At 41.9% G+C, this 13,730-nt stretch overlaps 1 long non-coding RNA gene across 5 annotated transcripts in view; it reads left to right on the forward strand.

Moving 5' to 3' along the window:
- LOC102553018 (uncharacterized) overlaps positions 1-13,730 on the forward strand; it is a 75,666-nt gene that overhangs the window by 11,875 nt on the left and 50,061 nt on the right. Inside the window, exon 4 of one of the 5 annotated variants that reach the window (XR_005501389.2) lies at positions 1-8,770. This exon is cut by the window's left edge and continues 778 nt beyond it. The exons of the other annotated variants lie outside the window; for them this stretch is intronic. This is a non-coding gene — a long non-coding RNA (uncharacterized LOC102553018). Of the gene's footprint in view, positions 8,771-13,730 lie in introns of those variants that run through there. 5 annotated transcript variants of the gene reach the window in all.

The raw sequence follows: 13,730 nt of genomic DNA on the forward strand, positions 1-13,730 counted from the left end.
GACATTTTTCTAAGCTTAAGAAGTGGAGTTTCCCCACACCTTTAATCCAACAACCTGAGACGCAGAGGCAGGCAGATCTCTGAGTTTAGGAGCAGCCTGGTCTACAGAGAGAGTTCTAGAACAGTCAGAGCTACACTGGAAAGCCATCTCTTGAAAAACAAAAACCAAAACAAAACAAAAACAAAACCCAACCCCATACATGGCAAGAGGCCTATGTTATACATGTAGGTTAAACAAACATACACATAGAATAAAAATAGATAAAGTTTTAAAAAGAAAAAATAAGATGTATTAATCAGATAATTAGACTGTGACCCTCAGGGATTCTAACTCAGGCTTGTGTGCTTTCTATAACCTGTAACACCATCCTGATTCTCCGAGGGTTTCTTTTTTGCAATTGTCTCGGTTTTTCATTTTAAATCTGTATTTACTCAATTTTTTTCCTGAGGCAGGGTCTCTTGTAGCCCAGACAGGCCTTGCCCTCACTGTGGAGCCAAGGCTGGCCTTGGCCTTGTCTCCTGCAACCACCTCCCAAATGCTGGCAGGATGAGCCTGTGCTATCTCCTGGATTTTATGCACTGTCTGGGAATGGAACCCAGGGCTTTGTGCACGGAAGGCAAACACTTTAGCAACTGAGCGACAGCCCCCAATCCTCCTATTTTAAGAAATTGTTCCCCCACACTGTGTCTTTATGGAGCCGACCCTTTAAGCTCTTCTTAGTACTTTAAGATCCACAGTGGTAGTTACTGAGCCAGAGGTGACTCTTTAGTGTCTAAAGGGAGATGCAAAATAAAGTGAATGGACCATTAGTATCAAGCCGATGCTGTCATTGTAATCAGAGAACAGCATGGTGACCCTAAGTCTGCCTGTCACCTGTTTCTTTGCTGGACACCGTGGAGGGTGGTTTGGATGTGTGTGAGCTGTTTGCCAGGGACAAGTGACAAGCTTCAGAGGATGTAGTCATCATTAGAAATAATGAAAGAAGCCCAGTTTGTGGGGTTTGTAGTTAAGAGATAGATGGCGGGTGTCATGGCAACTCAAGGCTACTGGAGAGCACGGTGATATAATCTAGAAGTTTCCTTCTGGACGGTGGCGAGCTGGTTATGTTGAAGCGTACTGGACAGAGGGGTGTGTCGGGGTGTGGGCGAAAGTATGTGAGTGAAAGTGTATGTGTGAGTGAGTGTGTGTGTGTGTGTGTGTGTGTGTGTGTGTGTGTGTGTGTGTGTGAAGGAGATAGGAAGGGAGAAAGAGAGGGAGAGAGACAGAGGCAGAGAGACAGAGGCAGGGAGACAGAGGCAGAGAGACAGAGGCAGCGCGACAGAGGCAGAGGTACCTCTGACTGTGTTATGGCTTCAGGTTAATCAAATCTCCCAGGACCCCAGGCTCTTCTAAGCCTCTGGATCAGGAGTCTGGTTTTCAGCTAAATCTGTAGGCTCTTCTGTGGGTGTTATACACGAGCCCTTATATTTTCAAAGCTTCCCCCACTGCCTTTTAAAAGAACATTTACGAGATGTCTTTGCTGTGCTAGAGTCCGAGGATACAAAGATTATGAAGGTGTCGGAATGAAACCGTGTTAAGGGTTGCTCTCTGCTCTCTGGAAAATCAGGTGTCTTCTGCAGTTGATCTCAACCTAGAACCCAAGATCCTGCCTGAAGCTCCCGGAGAGTCTTTGGGAGGGAAGAGGCATGGCCAGTGACCAAGAGAGTCAGCAGCTAGCCTGAGAGTGGAGTGTGGGTGATGGAATGGGGGAAGCTGACTACATGCCTAGGGATGACCTGTCCTTCTTGTGGCCCACTCTGTGCCTTCTCTGGGCTTCCTACCTTCTCTACGTCACAGCTTTCCTGTTCTGACTAGAGACATCCTTGAGCCCTGTGTAAGAAAGGACTGATTCTCATAGTGGGACCATCCTATCTGGGTTGCTTTAACGCTGGGGACCCCAAGACCTGGAGCCAGAGAAATAGGAGACGAATATGGAGATGGGCAAAGACCCGGGGAAGACTTCGAAGGGGTATGGAATGAGAATAGGGACAATCTCCGCTTTAATCATGTCAGTTATTGGGCAGTAACCATCCAGATCTGAATGCAGTTAACTTAGTGCTTTGTTGGAGGCCTTGTAGTGTGACCTACTTCCATAGGCCAGGGACATCCGGGTTGAAATGCTTCTCTGTTGGAACACAGTTCGGTGTCGGCTCACAGGAACTAAGAAGTGTGCGGACCTGTGAGTCATAGGCAGGTTTTCTTCCAGAATACTGTGGGAAAAGGATGGGCAGATGGCGTCAGATAAAACCCAGACCCACCCAGACTCTCAGTGAAGCCTGGAAACAAGTATGTTTAAAAGAGATGCTTTAAAAAATCTGATCTCAGAAGACCGACAGAAAGCCTTTGCTCCTTGGCTTCGGTTTGGGCCTGAAGTCTTGTTCTGCTTTGGGGTAAATCTCCAGGCTTTTCCATGCGTGCTGGCTGCGAATGTTTACAGTTGCAGAGGGTCCCCTCTCACATGGTAAGGAGCCTTAAGGAAATGCCTGTGCCGTGCCGGGACTTGAGGACACAGCGATGACTAAGATGTGGGTTCACACCTTGATGAAGGTGCGGGTAGAGAGGTGAGAGCTGTGTCTACAAGCATTTTAGTGTGGACTTTGTAGACACAGGCAGCTTACGCCTGAATGGGACCACACGGTCAAGGGCTCAGGGCTCAGGGATGGGGTCTTCTTATCGTGCTTGGGGAGGTGCTCTTGATCTTGAGTTTCCTCACCAAAGCCTGCCAGGGCTAACAAACTTCATGTTCCTCTGATTAGACTGCTTAAGACACACTGGCAAAGGAGATGTGGATTTCTAAGAACCTTCTACTCACAAGGGTGGGACTTTTTTTAATCCATAGTCCTTCCACTTCCTTGGTAAATAACCCATCTTCTTAATGTTTCTACCTTTTGGGAGGAAATTCTATCTTCTGGTGTCCCGACTGTAGCTTGTGAGTTACACTCTTGGCTTTGCCTGGAAGGCTGTGTGATAGAACCGTAAGTTTCTGCTAGAGAAAGATGAGCCCAGTAATTAGAAGCCTTTATCTCAGTGGAAGGGACAGCAAGGGGAAGGCAAGAGGGTTGAATTCCATGATTCCACGTCATTCGATGACGTTTAGGAGTGTCCCATCTTTGTTCTTGATCTGATACCTAGGGTGCTGGATATCTCTCTTCTGTTTACTTTGGGTCTAACTTTCTTCCTTTTAAACATGTCTTAATGTGGAAATCGAGTTCACTGATGTAAGCTCCTTTTTTTTTTTTTTTTTTCCGGAGCTGGGGATCAAACCCAGGGCCTTGCGCCTGCTAGGCAAGCACTCTACCGCTGAGCTAAATCCCCAACCGCTCCTTTTATCTCTATTGGGTTTGTTTGTGTTTTGAGACATGGTTGGATGTAACTCAGGCTGGCTTTGAACTTGCTATGCGGTTGAGGATAATGATAAGCTTCTGATTCTCCTCCTCCATGTCCAGAGTGTGGGGATTACAGGTGTACACCACCATACCGTCTATGTTGTGTTATGGACCAAACCTCGGACTTTGTGCATGCTGGGAAAACACTCTGCCCATCGAATCTATCCTCAGCCCTGTCTCTAATATGTAAGGAAGCAAGCATCCCTCTACTCCTGCTTTAACTGCTTCCCCCAACTTGTATTGATTCGAGCCAGGGTTTCTCTCTGCAGCCCTGGCTGTCCTGGAGTTTGCTACGGAGATCAGGGTGTCCTTTAACTCCTACAGATTCCTCTGCCTTGGCCTCCCCAGCCTGGGATCAAAGTTATGAGCCTGTGGCTATATTCCCCAGTTGCTAATAGATTCTGCTTTTATTTCATTCCACTCGAAAGACTTTTTTTTTTGTTCCCTTTCAGATTTATCTTTGATTCCAATTACTTAGAAATGTTATCTGTGATCTGATGAGTTAGATATTCTCCAGGTATTATTCTGTTGTTCATTTCTAGCCCGACTTCCTTGTGATCAGAAAATAAAGGACGTATGACTTGAATTACTCAGCATTTTTGAGACTCGTTTTATGGCTGGGAAGACGGTCTGCTTGAAAACTGTGCTGATTATGCTGGTTTGGGGGTCTAGTGTCCTAACTAATCATGTTCTTTGCCCTCACCCACCCTCTGCCTGCCTATTCACCGAGCAACTTAAGAGGAGCATTTGACATCTCCATCTAAACTTGTCAATTTGTTTAATTTCCATTTTGACCAGTTTTGTTTGATTTTTTTTTTCTTTTCCTGGTGCTAAGAATAAAAGTCAGAGCCTGGTGCAGTTCTGAAGGAACACCGAACCTCTCGGTCTTACCTCCAGCCCATGTTTGATGCACCCTCCCTAGCTTCTACCATGAGGTGCTAAGAGATGCTTAACGCTGATTCGTAGCTACCTGAGGGCGTCATGCATTTTACAATTTTACTTTTGTTTTAACTGTTTTAGGTCAATGACAATGCTTTCTGAATTTAAGTCTCATTTTTATCATTAATATATTGATACCAAATTGTATGTATGTATGAATGCATGTATGTATTACATATGAATGCATGTATGTATGTATGAATATGTGTATGTATGAATGTATGTATATATGTATGAATGTATGTATGTATGTATCTGTCTGCCTGCCTCTCTCTCTCTCTCTCTCTCTCTCTCTCTCTCTCTCTCTCTCTCTCTTTTTCTGAGACAGGGCCTCATTGTAGCCCAAGATAGCCTCAAACCAGTTTTGTAGAACAATTTAACCTGGAGCTACTGGCCTTCCTGCCTCCATTTTCAGAATGTTGGAATTACAGACATATACAACAACACTTGGCTTATTTTATTTACTTTAAAGAGACAGAGTCTTGCTGTTACCCAGACTGGCCATGGACCCCACTCAAAGAATTCTCTTGCTTCAGCCCCATGAGTTTGAAGGACTTACAAGACCTAAAGCACAGTGTTCTACCTCAGTCTATTTTAAGCTGGTTAAGAGTCACTCTGTCCTTTGACTACATTGATTATAGTTATGAAGTGACTCTTGGTTGGTTTCCTGAGTCACCCTGACTGTACCACAAGTGCCAGCTATGTGGTCAGACACTGTTCTGCACCTGTCTGTAGGTAATTTCAGATGAGCTTTTTGTTTGAATCAGTGTCCTGACTAAGGCACACTGCTCTCTCTGGTGCTCGTGGCTCTCATGCAGTCTGTTGAACACAGCTGTGTCTCTGTGAGAAAGATGAAACCCTTGCTGCCTGAGCGCTTTTGAAGAGGGGGGTGCTTTTGCTTCTTGTTTTGTTTTGGTGTTTTCTTTTCCACCAGCCTTCAGATTTGAGCTGATATTTTGGTTCCTTTCCGAATCTTGAGCCTTTGGACTGGAAACTTAGCTATCAACTGTGCTGGATCTCCAGTTTGCCGTCTATAGATCATGGACCTCCTTAGCCTCCAAGCATGCATGAGCTAATCCCTTGTAGAACAAGAAAATATCCTCCACATATGTGCATATCGCACACACATGTGTGGATGTGTAAACACACATGAACAGATACATACACTTGAGGTCCTTTTCCTCTGGAAAATTAGTTTCACCAATCTTTTTTTCTTTTTTTTCGAAGCTGAGGACCGAACCCAGGGCCTTGCGCTTGCTAGGCAAGTGCTCTACCACTGAGCTAAATCCCCAACCCCTAGTTTCACCAATCTAAACACATGCTCTATCTCTAACATGATATTTTTTCTCATTCCTTTATTTCCCATTTGTTTGAATCTATATACTTAAAAGTGTTGTTATGTGTGTTTTTGTTGTCGTTTGTTCTGTTGTTTGCTTGCTTGCTCTTTGTTTGTTTTGGTTAACGATATCTGCCTTTTTCGTCCAAGTGACATCTTTTACTTTCTAATTGAGTTGCCCAAACTGTTCACGCTGCTGCGTGTGGTGCTAAGGCACAGTTGTAACCCATCTGTCTCCTTGTCTGTTTAAGTCTGTCTGTCTCCTGTTTTCCACTTGTTCCTTTCGTTTTCTTCCCTTCTCGGTTTGGAATTTTGAGGTTGACGCCTTATCTCAATGGTGCAGCATTTACAGAATAAGCTCAAATGTATCCACCATCAGATGACGTCACACTATTTTATATATAGTACAAAGACACCTCCTTGTCTGTCTCTGTGTTATCTTTGTCACATTTTATTTCTATATAGGTAACATCATATTCCATGGCACACCATTAATATCTTAGCCTTAAGTCATCAAGTGTCTTGGACAAATATCTAAAATGAAAGTATTATATTTACCCACAAATATGCCACCTGTGCTGCTCCTCGCTCCTTCAGAGCTGTCTTGGTCTGCATGTTATCTTCACTTACTCTCTTGTCCAGGTGTGCTGCGGACGGATGCTTTCAATTCTGCATCTGCAGAAGCTTTGTTCTGATTTTTTTAAACCTGTAATTTTGATATGCTGTGGAATTGCAGAACTTAGAGAATAGAACAGAACTGTCAGCCACAAGCCTGTCACCTGCTTCCTCCCACAGTGGCGTCTCAGTCACATGAAAGCGAGGAAATTAACGAGGATAATCTCGTTAATTAAACTACTGACCCTAGCCATCTCAAACGGCCATTTGTGTATTTCTCCTTTATCTCTGAAATACATTCTTCCTGGATGTTGGATCCCCGACGGTCAGAATGTTTTTTTCCTTCTACACTATTTAAAGTTCCTGCCTTCTGTTTGTGAAACAACATCGTTCAAGGTTCCAAATGCTGCTGCTTGAGAATTCGTTCCTTGTTTGCACTGTATGTTTTCTGTGGCTTTCAAGGCTGCTCTTTCTAACCAGTTACAAGCAAACTCAGCGTGGCCGGCCTTGCTATGGTCTTCATGATTCCAGGGCTTAGAGGTTTATATTTTTCATCACATGTTGAAAGAATTTCAGTCATTATTTCATTTATTTATTTATTTATTATTTATTTATTTGATCTCACATCCCTATTGAATTTTTCAGACTCTAGTAGTAGTTACTCGAAGTTTTCACAAGTGTATGGTACAATTTCTATTTTATTCCTAGTTTACATGTTTTTTATTATTATTATAAATCATTACATTTTTGTAATATACACTCAAAAGTGCATGTGTGTCTGTATCTGTGTATATGTGTGTGTATGTGTCTGTATCTGTGTATATGTGTGTGTCTGTATCTGTGTATATGTGTGTATCTGTATCTGTGTACATGTGTGTGTATCTGTGCACATGTGTGTGTGTGTGTGTGTGTGTGTGTGTGTGTGTGTGTGTGTATTCACACCTGTTTGCCTGCCTACCATGGTGCTAATGTGGAGACTTGACAACTTTAAGCAGTCAGGTCTCTCCTTCCATTATGTGGATTCTGGGGATCCCACTGATGGCCAGGCTTGGCAGCGGGTGCCTTAACCATTGAGCTATCTCACCAACCTTAAGCTGTGTGCTTTATTTTGGATGATTTTAACACTATGTCTTCAAGTTCATCAGTATTTTAAAATTGTGTTTCTGATCGTGTATGTAAGAGAGAATGCTGTGTGTGCATGTTCATATGTGTGAATGCAGGCATGTAAACGAACTCACAATGGCATGCATTTGAAGGTCAAAGGACAGTCTTGGGGACTAGTGTCCCATCTGCACCCTGCTTGGGGCAGGGTCTCTCTTTTGTTGTCAGTGTTCACTGCTGTGTGTCCCAGGCTAGCCAGCTTGAGAGCTTCCAGGAATTCTGTCTCTGCATCCTGTTTTGCCATAGGCACACAGGTTATAGCCGTGGGCTTTGGGTCAGGCTTTTCATGAGGTTTGGGGACTGAGCACAAGTCCTCCTGCTTCTGTCCCAAATGTTTTGCCCAGTGAGCCATCTTCCTGGTTCCGAATCAGCACTGTTAAAAGACAGGCTTCTGATCTGCCTCTCCTCCACTCTGTTTTTCTTCTCCGATATTGTACTTTCAAGCTTAGAAGATTTTCTCTTCTCTTTCTCTCTCTCTCTCTCTCTCTCTCTCTCTCTCTCTCTCTCTCTCTCTCTCTCCCCCCCCCCCCCCAGCACAGGCTAGCCTCAAACTTCTAATTCTTACTTAATCTCTCAAGTGCTAAAGTTATCGGCATGAGGCACCGCACCTGCTTTCAACCGCAGAAGCTCAGATCAGACGCTTTTAAATACCTTCTGTATTCCTACTTAACGTGCTCTATCTCCACGACCTTGTCACGCATTTAGAATGTAGGCATCGCATTTTTGTATGCGCTCATTCTTAATTCTATCATGTGTGTAACTTACAGTTCTGTTTCTATTAATTTTTCTCCCCATGTTAGATTGTATTTTATTATTTGCATGTCAGATTATCTCAGCCACTTCTCTATTGCTGTGAAGAGACACCATGATCAAGGCAATTTATAAAAGGAACCATTTACTTTGGGGCTTATGGTTCCAGAGGGAGGTAGAGTTCATGGCCATGATGGCAGGAGGCACAGCAGAAGGCAGACATACATCACCCTGGAGCAGTAGCTGAAAGCTTGCATCCTATCTGCCACATTTGAGGCAGAAACAGAGACAGATAATTGGGAATGGCATGGACCCTTAAAGCCTACTCTCCAGAGACACGTCTCCTCGAAAAAGACCACACCTTCCCCAACAAGGCCATACTTTTCCCAACAAGACCACATCTCCTCGTCCTTCCCAAACAGTTCCACCACTGGAGGACCGAACATTCAAATATAAGAACCCGTTGAGGCCGTTCTCTTCCACACTGAGATATTCTGACATACGAATAATAAATACAATAAAATAATGACTCAGACTCCCCAGCGACCCTTCTGGCACCTAGCTCTATCCCATAATCCTTTCTGTCTACTGGATGGCCTGCCTTCTATTCTACTCTTTTCTGTAGGTCATAGGTTTTGTTTTGTTTTTCCCACAAGATAGTCTCTCTACATGGTACCTTTTGCTTCTTTGTCTCCTTTCCTTTCTTCCTTCCTTCCTTCCTTTCTTTCTTCCTCCCCCTCTCTTCCTTCCTCCCTCCCTCCCTCTCTCTTTCTCTTTCTTTCTCTCTTTCTCTCTTTCTTTCTTCCTTCCTTCCTTCCTTCCTTCCTTCCTTTCTTTCTTTCTCTCTTTCTTTCTTCCTTCCTTTCTTTCTTTCTCTCTTTCTTTCTTTCTTTCTTTCTTTCTTTCTTTCTTTCTTTCTTCCCTTCCTTCTTCTTGATTTTCTTTGAGAAAGGATCTTGCTCTGTAGCTCACGCTGGCTTTAAGCTCGTGATAACCCTCCTGAAGTGGCTTCCCGCCCGGGTGTTGAGGAGACACCAGGTGTGCCTGTCACCAGGCTCGCGCTGTCTTACAGTCGGATAAAAGGAGAAGCGAATTACGACTTCCACGTGTGGAGGAGTTAGAAATGGCTCCGTCAGGGAGGCATTGATAAGCCTTTTTAAAGGGAAAAGCCACAAGGAACCACTTGCTCTTCTAATGTTCAGTAAAGTTTAGTTCCATGAGACGATCTCACCCGGTCCAGCTAACGTAGAACTAGGGTCCTAAGCGCTTAATGTCTTTGCTGCCCACGGATGCGCAGGTTTCCATCACGGAAGACAATTCTGGGGTCACTCTCGTTATATTTAATGCGGTGAACTATTTTAACTCTGGGTTTGATTTCAATTTTAAATGTTGCTTTAAGGGGGTTGGGGATTTAACTCAGCGGTAGAGCGCTTGCCTAGGAAGCGCAAGGCCCTGGGTTCAGTCCCCAGCTCCGGAAAAAAGAACCAAAAAAAAAAAAAAAGAACCCCCCCCCCCAAAAAAAATGTTACTTTAATTTTGAATGTGACCTTCTCAGAAATAACCTTGAGAGAACAAAAATCCTGATATTTAACACAATGTGATTACTGGATTCTCAATAAGAGTAAAAGAGGGAAACAGGAAAGGGAAAAACATCAGGAAACAGGAAATGAGAAAAGGAAGAACAAGCAAGAGAAGGGGCCCTTAGGAAGGTCATTGTCTTGTCTGCAAGCTGCTGACTGGACAGAGCCAAAGTGGTCTCCCTAACTGTCAAGTTGTTTTCTTACAGCATTTTCTACATTTGTTGTCTCTCTGAATCAAATTCTCTCTCCACAGTATATTAGCTTCTATGACTAATTACAATCAATGTGTCTTGTAGTCTTTACTATCTCTGGTAATTAAGTACCTTTGACTTTAGTTTTCTTACATTCTTATTGTGTGTTTGTGTGTGCATGCACCTGCACACATATGTGTGCCGGCACATGTGCAGAGGTCAGAGGTCAGTTTGTGGATCCATTCTCCCACCGTGTGAGTGTCTGGAATTGAACTCAGGTCATCAGGTTTAGTGGCTCGTGGCTTTACCTGTTTATGCTGTTTATCCTTTTCTAAGTACTCTTAGTGCGTTATATCATTTGATTCTAAGGTGGGTTCCAATATCCTCACATCATAGAGATTTAGTGACATTAAGTAATATGCTCAAGTCAGGTGAAGCTGATGTTTTCACCCAGGCACGTGTCTGTTAATCAACCATGATGATCCACTTTTCCAAATACAAGGACATGATCTTTGTTTTCATAACTCCATGTTAGAGGAGATAAAATAATACTTGGTAATTAGAATGACAGTTAAGATTTTATTATGCAAAAAGCATCCATTTTACAAAAATCGTTTTTTTCCTTGTATTCAAAATGTCTACTTTATTCTTGATCAGAGACAAAGAATTAATAGAAAAAATAACAAAGTTCATAAACTAACAGCATTTAGAATAAAGTAAATTAAAGATAGTCCTTGAACAGCATGTGCTTTTTGGTAATCAAAATTTTTATAAACAATAACCAGTAAGTCAGAACTGATTTTCAACGACTCCAAGATTTTACTGAAACTTGTCTTTCTTTTACTTCCCGTGTCGTGCCAGTGTGAGCGTCATTCTAGCTCTGTTCATTTTAAAAACGAAGGACCCATTCCTTTGGGAATTACAACATGCATTTTAAAATGTATCACATTCTTCCCTTTGAGCGTTATTATACTGCTTCACATAGAACTTAGGGAATGTATGCACACAGCCCTTTGTGAGACGGTGTCATTTACTTCTGTATGTGGCATCGATGCCACAACCTACTGCAAATATGTCTGCTCAGTACGTTAACTTTAAAGGAACATTTAAAACAATCAATATTTGTAATTTCCTCACACATTTATGACTTCCTTTGTGTGGACCCAAGTTTCCATGAGAAGGGGCTTTTTTTTTCTCTTTTTTTTTTCCTGAAAGAACTTTCTAGAAGATTTTCATAGTTTAAGTACGACAATGATGTTCTGTCTAATTTTCATGTAATTTTGATTTGACTTTTGGAGAGCTTTTGTTCTAGGTGTAGACATCCAAGTTGATACTTCCTTCCTACGTCTTGAAGACGTTTCATCGTCCTTGGCATGAATGTCACCGCCTGACAAAGGTCGGCTGTCCTTCCTCAGTTACACATTTTCCTCTGGTTGTTTTTGATGCTCTACACTTGTGTTTCAGCAACTGAAAAAAAATCATATATTTTAATCTCAGTTTTTTTTTAATATGGTTAAGATTCATTGAGGTTCTTTGATCTGTGGGTTTATAACTTCAAATACTCTTGGAAGCTTTTCAACGTATTTTTGAAAAATTTGGTGAATTCGATTTTCACGTATGTTTCCTGCTTGTTCCATAAACCAAAAAGTCTTGGTGACCTGAGAATACTTTCTTCTGCGTATACTTTGCATATCTGACATTCTATATCCTCAAAGTCAGCAATGATTTTTTTTTTCAGCAGTGTCTCATTTGTCTTTCAATTCTCCAATCTAATCTTTGTTTCAGACCTTGCATGCTTCATCCTTAAAGGCTCTAGTTGATAGTCTTCACTTTCCAATTCAATTTGTCTTTGTGCTTTTATTTCTATGCCTATAAGGCATAGAACTGCTCTGATATCAACTCTCACTATGATTACCTTTGTCATTTTTAGTTGTCCTCCCATTGGTTGACTTTTTCCCGTGCTCTAGGACCGCATGCCTTTTCACCCGAGGTCCAGTTTTTTTGATTTGTTTGGTTCTGTTGTTGTCGTTGTTGTTTCAGTAGTTCTGTGCTTTATTTCTTCAAGTGTTAGCTAGCATGCGGATCAGCTTGACCAATTCAGATCCTATTTTTAAAAACAGTTTTCTTACCTTTGACCAGGAGAACATTCATTCAAGAAACAGTCTGGGGTGACTACTAAGATGTGGCGTCAGATGGCATTGAGGTCTCCCCTCAATGGACAGGAGTCGTACAATCTAAAGTTGGTGGTTAGGGTGATTTCGCTGAGAAAATGAGGTTGAACATGAATCCTTTCTGGTGTCTTCCATCACTGAGCAGTGAGCATGGGTCGTTTTATTAATGTTGATGTGTAATATGAAAGTTTTCCAGATTACAGCATTTTAGCATAAAAAGACACCAACAGTTTAGAAGATTGTCTACTCTACAACAACCTTTCCGCACCGAGCTTATGAAATTCTAGCATATCTCTTAGGGGACATTATAGAGCGATAAGATTAAAGTTTTCAAGTCCCATGACTTGGAGGATAGCTCACAGACAAATTCATTGAATAAAATTAAGGCAAAAATGCTCTATGTAATCAAGATCTTATTTCCACATAACACTTTTCTTCCAGTATAACTTTTACGCTATTTTTAAGCTTTAGTATTTCTGTGTGTGGATGCCGTGGGTGGGGTGCACATGCCACAGTGCACATGTAGAGTCCAGTCAACTTTATGATGTTTTGTTTTTCTCCTTCCACCTTTCTGTGGGCCTGAATTGGATTCAGGTCAACAAGCTCACTCTTTATTTTCTTTGGTTTGGTTTAAGCAAGAGCTTTTTATTCACTGAGAAATCTTGCTGGTTCCCTTTTGTGCTCTTTTAAATGTAACTTCAAAACTCTTTGTTGTAAACTATGGGCACCTGTTTGAACTTGGCCAACATTTCTACCTTCTCCGTACTTCAATAGTCTTGTCAAAGAGGGTACAAGTTCATATTTCATGGTGAGATTACCAGTATCCCATGATATAATTTTACTACATATACATTATACAAATGCTCAATAAATCTTAACTTTTATTGTCAATGTAAATTTCCTAGTTTATGTAGCTGTCTGGCTAAGAGTGTGTGTGATACAGAGATACAGGGACAGAGAAAGCAATAACTGTCTCTTCACTGAAGAGGAGTTTGTCTCTGAAGCTAAATGCTCATCTTACCTCTATTCTTCTTATTCTATTTCTAGAATTTCTATGCACAAATACTTCCTTAAGGACCACTGGACAGATACAGCATGTTCAGTCCCTTTGAGCCTTCCTTTCAGTGTAGAAGCGGGTTATTCTTTCTGTGTAGTTTATAGACTTAGGGAGAAGTAAGGTATGAAAAATGAACCCAAAACAATAAATTTTATTATTTTCTTTATGGTTACTCTTTTTCTTTCTGAATCTAAATCACACACACACACACACACACACACACACACACATTGTTGTAGCCTTTAGCTATGGATTCTGCACCTAGATAAAACTGACTAGTGGTATCTAATTGATTGAGCTGTCCTTCTAGAATGCTTTGATGACTAAAAATATGGATGATGTGCCTGCCTTTTGTGTCCCAGTCCACTCACCCTCCTGTGGGAACATGTACTTTGGGTACTTTTTCAAGCAAGGACTTGTGTTGTGCTGCATCATACATTGATTCTAGTTGCAGTAATACGTTGGGAAAGGAATATGATCTCAAAATAACCACCAGGAGAAGTGT

Source organism: Rattus norvegicus, chromosome 2 (genome assembly GCF_036323735.1).
Source record: "Rattus norvegicus strain BN/NHsdMcwi chromosome 2, GRCr8, whole genome shotgun sequence".
In the NCBI taxonomy this organism is placed as follows: Eukaryota; Metazoa; Chordata; class Mammalia; order Rodentia; family Muridae; genus Rattus; species Rattus norvegicus.